This window comes from Meleagris gallopavo, chromosome 3 (genome assembly GCF_000146605.3).
Source record: "Meleagris gallopavo isolate NT-WF06-2002-E0010 breed Aviagen turkey brand Nicholas breeding stock chromosome 3, Turkey_5.1, whole genome shotgun sequence".
Taxonomy (NCBI): Eukaryota; Metazoa; Chordata; class Aves; order Galliformes; family Phasianidae; genus Meleagris; species Meleagris gallopavo.
In genome coordinates, this window is record NC_015013.2 from 8,341,694 (window position 1) to 8,354,793 (window position 13,100).

A 13,100-nucleotide genomic window follows, 5' to 3' on the forward strand; every position below is an offset into this window, starting at 1 on the left:
CATTCATTTGGAATGGTTGGAGAGTCAAACCATCATGGTGGAAAAGCTTGGAAGTGGATAATCCCTCACACTTGGGTTCCAGTAGAGGTTTTACTTAAATGGTGTGGTAAAAAGCAGAGAAGCTGCCTCCATGATGCGTGCGGTTCCAGTCCATCTTCTGATGTGATATTGGTGACCCATCAGAGATTTTGAGCTGTTTAAAACCTACATAGATAACACTGAATATGTAAAGCTGGATGGATTGTGAAAGAAGCACATGCAAGAAAATTGCCATGTGTTTTCTCAAAACTTCTGGAACTGCACTGCTGAGGGGTTGTGTTTTCACTCTTTACCACTTCATTCTTTACTACTGTATGCATTGAACAGGTTGTGATGTGTTTTCACACTGCTGTATGAAGCTGGTCTGTGGGATGCTGCTGGAACCCATTAGGCCCATTGATCACAGCCATATTGGGCAGATAGACAGTACCTGTGATTTTTCACCTCTTTAGTGACCAGCTTGGTCTAGCAGCTCTCACCATTCAACTGGGTGATGTTCTAGTGGTATTTGAGAGCTGATGGAAAAGGGTGGTGAGCAGCTGCTTAAAACTAACACGCACTCTTTGGAAACCATTTGCAGTTCTGTGTCCTGAACTGAAGCTGTAATTTTATAGCATCAAGGCAGAACTCTGTTGTGAGGTCATTGTGGCCTTTTTGGGAGGCGTGCTTAAGTATTTGAGCAAGGTAAGATCTGTACAAGGAAACTCACATGTTTTGCTATATAAGGAAACCCATGGCTAGGCATGATATTTTGAATATACAGATCTTATTTTTGAACACTTTGAGAGTGCTAAAGAAAGCTAGACTAAGTGGGATTCTGCTGTTAGCCTAGCTGTATTAGATGCTGAGGACATTTAGTTGAGCTTCCTAAGTTGTACCAATACACTTTAAATTGTGTGGACCCGTGGCAATAACCTGGCGGCTGTTTTCCTCTGGAAGGATTGCTGAGGACTGAATGAACAAGGAAATCAAAACCCCTGTACTCTCAGGTGTTCGGTCTTTTCTGGACTGAATGCTGTGGAAAAAAAATCATAGCTGCTGTTCTGTGCAGGAGCAGCATACAGGTCCCTGGGGAAGTCAGTCTCATGCTCCCACCAGCCTTAAATTCAAGAACAATAAACTGCAGTTGTTGTATTACAAGACCCAAATGTAATACATGAAGAACATGTGGCATATTAGATCTTGTTCATACAGAAATGTGCATCTAGTTTACAGTCTTTGTAAATATGTCATCTTAATGTCTTTTTGGTACCTATCAGGAAGGCTCTGTCTCTACCTGGATTAGTCAGACCTGACAGCTTCTGAAACTCGACCATGAATTGTATGACAAGCAGCAATGAACTCTGAATGTGAGTGAATAATGGTCAGTTTTGATTTCAGGAAAATAAATTCTTACAATCAGAAGTTTTTTGGTTTTTTTTTTGTTTTGTTTTTAATTCTTCACTGTCTCTCTAGTACCATTATAAATCTTCATCCCTGTTTAATGGAGAAACCCCTTTAAAGAATTACATCTAGGTATGTACACCAGCACCAATCTTTGGATATCCTTCCCTGCAGTGTGTTACATGGCATTTCTTAGATTCAAAGTTATTCGTTCCAAGTTATTAACCATCTCATTGTTCTTTGAGATGTTTCTTTGTAGTTTAGTTAATACATATGAAATCCTCCTTTGGACTGCAGTTTCTGAGTCACTTGCTGATACGTGATAGAGCACAAGGCACAGATACCTGCTGTTCCACAAGGCTCTGAATAACTGGAGTGTTGCGTGTCTACTTCTCATTAACTGAATTGCCCAGATTCTTTGGACAAATTAAGCTGGGCTCAGTGTGAAACTTGTGAGAGTGCATGATCCAGTGTGGCTGGTGCTTTCTAGCACTCTTTTAGTGAGAGCACTGATCTTCTATTCTAAGTAGCCCATAGAAAGCAGAAGCTTAATTCAGTCACTGCTATTTGGAGGAGAGAAAAAATGAATTCCCAAAGGTACTGCAGGCGTTATGAAAATGATCTTAAATAACGATACATTCTACTCCAGCTCAGACACTGAAAACTTTGAGCAGTAAATGACTGAAAGAAAGACACTGGTCTGTGGGATGATGATGTTGCCTAGAATGGAACCAGGGCCCATAGAAGATGACGAGAGTTCCCAGTGCTTGTGGCCAGCTTTGGCCTGGGTCCTCAGATGAATTTTCCAGAAATGCTCCGCCTCGTTGCTTCTATATGCAGTGGGAGCAGGGAAGCAAACACTGAGCCTTCCTGGGCTGCTGAATTTAACTTCCTTTGTGAGTGGTTTAAAAGCATGGAGGGAGGGGCCAGAACTGCCTTATCAAGTTAGATACAGTGTGTTCTCCCAAGAGCTGGTTTTGCAAGTGCCTTAAACTCAGCTGGGAAGCTCCTTTTACCACATTGCCAATGTGAATTGTATTCCTCCGCACAAATGTGCCACGCTAGTGGCCATGAAAGATATCTGCATAGCTTAGTGCAGCTTTTTGACTGGATTTGTGAGCTTTTATGGCGAAATTTGATGACTATGAGAAGGAAACTAGAGAATAGGTTTCAACATCCACATGCCCTCCTATGGTGTCTGTCTCCTTAACCTGTACTCCTTTTCCTGATCTCTCTGGCTTCTGCTGCCCTTAACTACACTTGAACAGATAGCAAGATTAGTATGGCAGCTTCCATATCCTGCTGGAGGGTTGCAGGATGGTTCTTCAGTCTCTTCTGAATTCTGATAATTCTTCTAACTGGTAAACAAAACACAGCCTAAATGCAGCGAAAACAAGAGCAAGTCTTCCTGCAAGTACAAGAGCAGGCTGTTCTTTCCCACTGAGGCTATCTGAGCCGGGCAGCCTTTCCCCTCTCATCTTCAAAGCCCTTGGTTTAAGGAAGGAGAACAATTACGCAATCAGTAAGGATAATGGCTATTTACTTTTGGAAACAATGGACTTGATGAACCACAGAAAATGACCTAATTTTCAGAAGCACATTTGCCTTGGAGCAAACTGTCTTGGTTTAGAAAAGAAATAAGTGCGTTATCTTTGTGAGGTGGTAGAAAGTGACCTTGTGTCAATGGTTTTCTCTTGAGATTGACGCAGCCCAAATCATGGAAGTACATCAGGTTGGAAACTATGCAAAGATATTTAAAGTAATGATCACATAATAATAATTAAAAAGCATAGCTTCATAATGATTCCAAATTCTCAAGCTTATAAATCAACTTGCTGTAATTACCTAGCATATGCTAAAAGTATGGCTTTTCTCTGACTACAGTAGGATTTTGCCACAAATTAGTCAATATGTGGAAAATAGCTCCCCTGTTTAGACATGTCCATGTAGGTTACAGTGTAATTGCCATCTCAGTTAAAATGTGTTGGGGCCTGTGTAGGCATGGATAATAAGGAGTTATGTGCTGATTAGCATATTCTTAAAGTACAGGGAGTATGGTTTGGCTTGCTGTGCTGGCTGGATTGAATTATAAACTGGAGGTGGTGGTGGGAGGGTAGAACTATTCCCATTCCTTTCTCAGATCTTTTGATGCTCCTTCCAACCCATGTGCTTGTAAGAGCTAAGATCTGTACTGTATCTTCAGCCTGGGCTGAAATTGTAACTAGTCCATTTTGAGTAGTTTTGGCATTTATATGAGTTTATTTTTTCAGACCGTAGTCTGAGAAATGCTCCTCCCTTCAAGAATGGGAATAAGTACCAGTGGAAGCACAGGTGAAGTGTTTGGCCTTTCAGTATTTTCAGCTGTGCAAAACGTGCATGGCAAAGATGTTGGATGATAAGGTCTTGCTGCTCTTCATGATGGCTGCAGGAAAACAATTGCTGAAAGCTGCACATGAACCTAATAGGGCAATACTTAATGGAGAAAAAAGAACTGGGAAAAATCAGTTTTGTGTGTGTTTGTGTGTGTGTATATGTGATACAGAAGAGGAGAACATCACCTTTTAAGACCTGCATACTCTTTTTGAATAGAGTTTAAACTTCTACTGCAAATGCTTTTCCTTTTTGGCATTGTGCAGTCATGGTGACGCAAGCTGTGTGGAAACTCATGGCATCTTATATTTGATGAAATTAGGAAAAAAAAAACTTTCGAGCATACAGGCCTTCCTTCAAGTTTGACTTAAAAAAAAAAGAAAAAAAAAGTTATAGAAGCTTTTGTGGGTTAGATAAACATAGTGAAACTTCAACGGACTTTCTGTTCTTTATTTTTATTTTGCATTTTGACTAACAAACCTAGCTAAAGCTCTTTCTACTTCACTGATGCATGCAAGAATAGCGTAACTGTGAGCACATGTAGTTTGAGCAGACTCTGCAGTAAAAATCCCTACTGATGCTTTATACCATTCAGGCCTTTGCCAATGCTGCTAAGTCACCCAAAAGCCTGGATTAAAAATATCTTGCACAGTCAGAGATGGTTAATCTATGCTTGGTTTATATGTCTGGAGAAGCAAAAAGTTTTTTTTCTATGATTGGTTAGGCCTTTGACATTGTATCGTAGGTATGGCCACGCTTTAATCCTTTCAACATGCAGAAAACGAGGAGGATTTGCTCTGTATTTCGTTCAGGAAGAGCATCTTCTGTATCTCAAGCTTTCAGGACCATGATATTGAGGACCCAGGCTCCCCAGAACAAGAGTACACAACAGGAACAAAAGCAGAGTGAGAGTCTCGGTTTTTCACCCTGGTGGCCTAAAGCTGTCCTCAAATCCAAAAATGTGTGTTTGGTGCCGTGTATATCTTAACATAGCTAGGTGGAAATCAGCATCAGTGGAGCTGGAGTAGCACAAATATCAGCACACCCTGTGTAAAGTCACTAGGTATGCTTCAATTCATGAATGTCCATACTGTGCTTTCATCACTCTTACTGCTAGAATAGAACTTAAGTGTGTTGACACACACAGTGGTCATGTTCTGCTTGCAGTGTAGACATGGCCCTGGACCTTTCTCTACACGGAAGCACCAAGCCTTCAGAAGATGTATTATAATTGCTTACTTTTGAAAATGGGACAAAGCTTAAAATAATGTGTGTTAAAGGTGGAAATTCCCATGTAAGATTTCTGGATGATTCTTGTTCAGAGTGATTATTCCACATGATGCTATTATACGTGAGCATATGACTCAATGAGCTACAACTAGGCTTCACTTTCCTCGTTGAGCTATTATGAAACTTGTGCTGGTTGCACAACAGAAACACTAATGCTGATGCAGCTGTATGGCTATAAAGATAGTTTTATACCAGTTCGGTTTTCTTTCAGTAAGAAAAAATGGAACAAGCTATGCTATAATAAGCCATGATATCCGTGTAACTTTTTGCAACAGATGGGCTGAGGAGTCTGTGAGTGCTTAAGGAAGATTTTAAGAGGGACTCTCAACTTCTGACCATGATGGTTTCCCTTTTCTGTGGGTGTCTACTAATAAGCTATATAATTAAATCAGGATGTGCATATTCTGAAATATTTTGTTACAGAATTGCAGGTTTACACCCGTGTAGCCAAGAATAGCATACACAGTGATATATTTTGTTTTCTTACTTTTACCTCTCAGTCATTTTGGTATACAGACTACTTATATCCAGAACAAGCCAATATGCCTATGGCCATGCATTAGATCTGCATTGTGTTACCATACGTTACCACACATTATCTACTATTGTTAGGTTACACATCACCATACTCTTGGCCTTACCTGTCACATGAGCAGGATTCCACCATGCTAGGTACTGTATCAGCACAAAGGAGAAATCTGATTCCTTTTCCTGAGGTTCTCATCTTAATATAAATCAATATATAACAGGTGTCTATAGATAATATGTGGGAGAGTAAAGAGAAGACAAGCACTGTTTTACATTCCAGGTGTCAGGTCTGGTAAAGGTGGAGGAGGTAGGTGTAGGGATAGGAAAGTATGGAAGTGCTTGTTGAAAAGTCTGATTGTTGGGTAATAATGAAAGGCTTCACTGGCAGCAGCAGGAATCGATACCTCTGTGCCAAGTGAGAAATGATAGATAGGGTGAAGATAAGTGATGGAAAGCTTTGAAGCCAAAGATAAGATAAAGAAGCTTATGTTTGATGCAAGAGTGTGTGGAGAGAGCTGGTGTAGACAGCAGCGAGGGGATAGTGATGGGCTGGGAAAGCAATCTCTGCTGAAGTGTTCTGTTCTGAGTGGGGGAGAGCAAGTTTCTCTTGACTAGGACTTGAGCAAACTTTGTCAGAGTAACTTGATATGTCAGGTTTCAGAAGCCCAAGAAAGGAAGAACTGTTCAGACACTGTATAAAAAGTACCTGCAGGATGTCCTGTCTACTCTGTCTTGCAAAATACTCTAGAATAGGTTTAAAGTGTGTTTTCTACTATCTACTGCACTTGTAGTGCCTCTGTTTGGGAATAACAGTCCAATTTGTGTTCAGCTTAACTCCTAAGTGAAGCATCAGAAAAGCATCCTGTGAAGCTGGGGAACACCAGGAGCAGCTGTCAGGAGAAGCTCTGTCTAAGCAAGATCTTCAGCGTAATCCAGATATGCAGACCTAAAAAGTGCATGTCCAAGGTAACAGCTAGCAATACAAGGTTGACCTGTGTTGTCTCTAGGATGAAAAGCAACAGTGGTGGTGAAATCTGATGGGAAATAAAACGTTACTTCTACATTGTCGTGCTTGAGCTGAAAGGTGGATTTTCTTGGTGAACCATCCTAAAGACAGATTAAGAATTCACCGAGCGCTGAAAGTGGAAGTCTGGAAATAGTTGTACCTCTGTGCATCATCAGTTCAGCTACAGCTGAAACCATTTGCTAAAATAATTCAGTGGTAAGCTGCAGAGGAAGAAGAAAAGCTGCTCAGAGTATCATAGATAACAGGACCATAGAATATTAGAGGGAATGCTAAGGAGGGCATGAGTAAAGCAGGAGAAATCAAGTCTAGATAGTCATAATTTTTTTTTCTTTTTGCATGCCTGAGGAGTCAGCTACTGCATTAATGCTGTTGTGGTGTTGTCAGGTTCCATTTGTGATGCTGGATGCTGGATGATTAATGCTGTTACAACGATTCTGTAATGCAGAATATATTCAATCAATGGTTATATTAGCATTCTCACCGTGGCAAACAATTGAATTAATATTGTGTGCAACAGTAACGAGACACGAAAGTTATATGGTGATTAATCACTCACTGCCAATGCTGCCACTCGGTGCAGTGTTTATTTTTTCTTTCTGTGAAAGATATCAGCAGTAACAAAGGTGGATTTGATAATGTAATTTTTTTTCTACCTTCCTCAACTAAGTATTTTTGGGGATAGGGTTGTTCAGCAAGCAAGCTATGGCCAATGGGGAACTTCTGATATGGATTACATTACAAGCATCTTGCAGCTCCTCTAAGCTTTCCATTGCCAAAACTTAAAATGGCCGGATAAGAGTGGTAGGAGCAAGGGAAATTGTTGTGAGAGCAGAATAGTAAGGCTATTCAGGGCGATGGCAGGGGATGCCTTATGTCCTTGGTGTCTCTGGAGAACCAAAGGCTGTGTGGCTCCCTTGGATGTTTGTAATGACTGAGTGCTACTCACTGATACGGCAACACGAGGATTTTTAGTTAGCTGTTCCCTATTTCCCATTTGTCCCAAAGTTTAAACAATTTTGTGAGGCTGTCTTGTGGAACTTTTATCCCAGCTCTTTTTTGTTGGAAGCGAGTCTACCTGCTTCTGACATGGCTGAGACATGAGGTATCTCAAGAAAGATAATTGCCTGTGATCCTCTCTTTCCTGAGCTGTTCTTTTTCCCCTATGATTTTACTGCTTAGGCATCCTGCCTGCTGCTGTAATAAATGGGGATTTCTGCCCTTTAGAATGGAACGGTGTAGCATCTTTTAGTCACCTTATGATTCCGTTAAGTATTAAACTGTCAAAGAGCTGAATAAACTACTGGTGAAATCTAAGCTATAAATATGGCTCAATTAGCTATTCTGTTTGGCTGTTTTGTGCAAAGCAGGTGTAAAACTGCTGCATCTTTGTCAAGGTATCAGTTATACTCTGCTTGAACCAAGTGCTGGTAGAGAGGCCAGTACTGAATACAGCATAACTGTACCATTGTGACTGACAGGTATGGGTGAGTTCCAGAAACAACACTGGCCTAGAAATACAGGATCATATTTGGAGATCTGCTTGGTGTGTCAGAGCCATTAGATTGTGATTTGCTTAAGGAACCCCTCATCTTGGATGATCCTTTGTTCACACGCCTTGACTTTGCAAGAGTAATTGGTGTATACAATTAGTGTTGGGTAGTATTAATATCGTTAGGAATGCTAATGCCAGTTTATCTCATTTCTAACATTTCTAACTAGCTTTGCGTAATCCACTGGCACTTGTAAATGTGAAATTTTGCTTACTTTCTTCTTTTTAACAACATTTACCCTGTTCTTTCGCAGTCTGCTACATCAGACAGACTGGTCATAGCCATGGGACATCTGGCTGTTGCTCTCAGAATACAGAGAGTTGTGCAATGGTTTCATTTTTTTAAAGGTAAAAAGAAAGGGAAATAGATGGATGCCATTCCCTTTACTGGACTCTTGTTCTTGTCTGAGCAAAATGACAGTGGAAGCATTCAGGCTGAATTCACAAGATTTGCTCCTGGGAACTTGTTTTACAGCTGGATCTCCTCTGCCTCTGTAAACCTTACAGTGAATACTTCTAAACAAGTGGTGATCACAGAAATGCCAGACATGTCAAGCAGCAGAAGGAATTGGCTTTGGGAAGGCAGTTATTGATTTGTAAAAATTAAAAAAAAATCACAACAAGCAACAGTTAGTGAAATAAAGCTTCACTGCACACTGGCTGTCCTTGTGTATTTATTATATAGTAGTTGTTAGCTATTTCCCATATAATTATGTTACTGGCCTACCATTATTAATACAGAGTTTAAAGGTACTGGTAACAAACTGGTCAAATTATTAATGGAGGATTCATTGTAGGAGGGAATTTGTCAAAAGTTTGGGTTGTGTATTTTTTTTTCCCCTGTACATTTCTATGTGTAGACTTTACATCATTTTTTTTCCACAGAGGCTATTTGACTCATATGTCAGGAGACCTGAAGTCATGGGAAGAAAAGCCCAACCAACCAAATCAATTAAAATGCTATTTATCCCCCAGGACCCAGTTTTTCTTAGATGGGTGAATCTTCCTCTAAATTTCAGCATCTGTTGCTCAGCCCTTGCTCACAGCTCGGTGGTGACTTGCTGTTGGTCAGACTTTTGCGAAACTGTGACATAAATTGTGGCAGACTACAGCAGTGACCACAGCATGTCCTGACGTTCTCTGAGTCATGTTAGATTCAGGAAACAACAGTATAAATAGAACTCTCCAAATAGTAGCTTTACATCATCATCATGTGTTTCCAGTCGGGGGATAAATACTTCCTCGTTCCAGTGGTTATATCACTTTTCCAGACCCTTTCTAAAACTAAATATAGTCATAGAAAGTGTCCCTGCACATGTAAACTAAAGCAGTTGAGTCATTTAAGACCTTGGGGAGTCGTTGAGAATATGCTGTATCATCCATTGCTAACAGACACAAGGGGGAACCATTAGTAGTAAGAAGGATGTATGTGGTCTTCTAGCTGAAGTGTGGGCTTGGAAGTCAGTAATTCTGTTGCATATGTGCTAGCCTTGTGGAGATGACTCTGTCCATTTGTCTGTTGATACTAAAGTGACAAGGCACAGCCCATGACCAAGACATCTGGCTACCTTCTGTGTAGAGGAGACTGTGGAATCCCTCAACAGCTATGTGACACCCCTGGTCACTTGCATTTCTGCAAGCCACACTCCGCTTGCCAGTGGAGTTCCATTTCAACGGAATAGTAAGGAAGCAGAGGGATCTCTTGCACCTGATTTTGATTGCTACTGAACACATGCCCTCACTGTTACACTCAGAACACCTGAAATAGCAGCGTTGTTGGGTCATGTAGTAGGCTGTCAAATTCAGAATCATCCAGAATCAGTGGCTGCTCTTGAAAGTGTTGATTGTAACCATTCATTTAGAAAAGGCAGCGAGTTGGAACAAGAGACGTTGCAGATAGAATAAAATGCAGTCAAGTGTTTAAGCCCTGTACAAAGGTCAATAGTATCTGTGAGATTGAAAGAACTATTGGAGGGGCCATCTCAATAAGCAACTGCCCTAACACCTCATAGTGTTGCAGGGATAGCTGCTCATTCCCCTACCTTAATGATACTATAATTACTAGCCATTGCAGAATCTTGCTAGCTGTTCTTACAGTGCAGTCCAGGCTCAGAAAGCAAATAATAAGCACTGCACACAGGCAGCATTTCAAAATGAGGGGATGGTTCCCTTCCAATCTTTGGACATGGAAATATAGGAAGAAAATCACTGCTTAGGCCTGTAATTTGCTAGATGGCCATGGGAGCTGGTAGTTGCACCACTGTAACCAGGAGTGATCAGCCTTGCTCCGTGCTGGGCTTTCTGAAGTCCCTTTACCTGAGACTCTATACCAGATAATTGTTCTCTTTTAGTTATGTGATTGAATATTTTGTATATACCAAAATGGGAGGCTGCTTATGTAGTTCTACACCGTAGCTTGCAGATGTAAGAACACATATTTGTGGGAAAAGCAGCTTCAATCTTTAGAGAAAGAATCAAATACATCCTGCAGTTGCAGTTCAGGCTTCTGTGCATTACGTTCAATGTAAACCCTTCTCATAATTCATTTGGATTTGGCAAACACGTATCTGTAAAGTATATCTGGATTTATTGAGGATATTTCTGATCTTTGATTTTTTTTCCCTGCAGACAGTGGGAGCTCATTCACCAGTTTCTGAAATGCTGCTTTGCTGAGAGCTGAGAGGTGCCACTTGTCAGAAGGCACAAAGGAACTCTGCCCATGCTCACAGCATTCAGGCAGGGAGCAGTACTCATGCTGTTATTATGGGGAAATTCATGGGTAGGTAAATGGTAATTTTCCAAACCAGAATTTGGCACGGCAGAACTAATTTATTCTTCCTCTTGAACAAAGACACTACAGAGTTTTGATCAGGCATAGTGATTTGATGTCTGTGAGACCCAGCAGGATACAAATTGGGAAAAAGTAAACACAGCAGTGGCTTTGCCTGCAGTTCCCACTTTTTGCTCCAAGATGCTTAGCAATATCTGTGTGTTATCTAGGTGCTGAAATGAAAATTGTCTTTCTCTTCAGCTTTCAGGTTGCCCTGTCTCTTGTCTTAACCAGCCTGTGCACAGCATGAAAAGGTTTACTGTGCATGGGAAGCAGCTTAGTGCTTCAGACGCAGAGAGACTGTGAACTGGACAACAAAGGCTCCTTGTGAATCGCCAAGAAATACTTTCCTTATAGTAACTAAACAGAGAAATTAATGTCAGTGCAAATGCAGCACTGCTGTGTTCAGCTGGCAGAGCTCTGCTCAGTCTCACAGTGAAGATGTTTTTATACAGCTTCCTTCCCAGTGCCCTGCCTTCTGGCCCGGGTCGTGCAGTGTGTGGGTGCCTGGGAGACACCCCCACTTGCACACTGATGCCCTCAGACCTGGTCTGCGTCCAGAACAGTCTCAGGGGGTTTGGCATTTATTTCTTCTGTCTTGTTAAGCTACATCAGGCTTCAGTTGCAGACTCCACATGGCATTCCTCTTTGGTACATACTTTCTCTGTCTCCAGGGCATCACTTGTGGAAGGAGACATTGCCTGGCAGGAGCTCAGGAAACACAAATATTTGGGACTCTGATGGTGAACCATGTTTCTTTTGATGTTTGTTTGCTCTTTAGAAACGTCCATGTGATGCAGGGGCTGACAGGATGCAGAAGCATATGATCTGGTCAGCCCTGGATTACGGTAGCTTTTGTAAAGCATTTTAGCCTTGAGCAGTATTCATCCTTTTGCCTTTTCTGGTTGTACAAGGAGAAGGGACGTTTGCTGCAGGCCAGATTCAGAAGGTCAGTAACTTAAACAAGTTCATTATTTATTTTCCTGTGGCATCTGTAGGGTCTCTTCAGGGCCAAAAAAATTGTATTTGAAGTCCGTAAATATACATGTTCCTTTCTCTGAGAGCTTATGACCTTATTGAGCACAAAGACAGACCAAGAGGAAGTTGTAACAAAAACAGTTAAACAAATTCAGTTAAACGAATTGAATCTTTGTGCAGAAACATATTCTGATATTCTAGAAGAAAGAATTAGCAGGAAACTTTCAACTATTCTAGGTGGCATATTTTTTTATCGTTAGAGCATTTTGGGGCCAGTGAGCTCAGAAAAGTCTGTGAAGCAAAGCACCTCATATCCATTCATAGAATCATGTAGGTTAGAAAAGACCTCTAAGATCATCTAGTCCAACTGTCATTCAAACAATGCATGCTCAACCATCAGGAGGTTACTTTTGTCTGTTTTTCTGACTAGAACAACCTCAGTGTGAGCCCTGCACGCTTCAGCAAGAGACTTTTGCAAGCAAATCACAGACCAAGAAACTGAAGAGCCCTTTTCTCCGTGCAGTTTTTTGGGGAAAACCTTTGGTTTAAACAAAGGGAACCAAGCCAGTAGTATATGGAAGGACTTAGGCTTCCAGCTGAGATGAAATCACTTTTGATTCTGTCTGGAAGATACGTTCTGGGAACAGAAACGAGTGTCTTAAGGAGCAGTGAGATGGGAGGAGTGGGTGGTGACAAGTGTAGCATGGTGTGAGAGGATGGTGGCTCTTTTTTACACCCTGGTAGAGATCTGAAGGACAGGAGAAAGGTCTCATACTGGTACTGACAGACACAATCTGCTGAAAATTGAGTCAATTTGAGAAAAACAAGCTAAAAGTTTTGCCTGTGACAGGTAATTTTGGTTTGTCAAATATTGCATTTTCACTGTCTTGTCACATCGGAGCCCATTGTGAACACTGGGTATCACCATAAAGATGGAACAAGAAAAACAACTCCTTTCACAGCTCACATGATTTGTCACATTTTTCTATTTTTAAGATATCTTTCTTGCCAATGTTGCTGTACACAAAAGCCCTGCTCAGGTTTTTTGGAGATAGGCTGGTAATGCATGCAGTGTTCTAAAATTCAAAAACCCCAAATGGGAAGAA

At 41.1% G+C, this 13,100-nt stretch overlaps 1 protein-coding gene and 1 long non-coding RNA gene across 3 annotated transcripts in view; both read left to right on the forward strand.

Annotated features, from left to right (window-relative positions):
- GFOD1 (glucose-fructose oxidoreductase domain containing 1) overlaps positions 1–13,100 on the forward strand; it is a 69,722-nt gene that overhangs the window by 17,304 nt on the left and 39,318 nt on the right. The gene's annotated exons all lie outside the window — the stretch shown is intronic.
- On the forward strand, positions 4,175–13,055 carry LOC109366585. 2 transcript variants are annotated; one of them, XR_002112964.2, is made up of 3 exons: positions 4,175–8,266; positions 8,441–8,534; positions 8,662–13,055. It is a non-coding gene; the product is annotated as an uncharacterized LOC109366585 (long non-coding RNA). The 2 variants fall into 2 exon arrangements; XR_002112963.2 differs by having other exon boundaries at positions 4,175–8,180.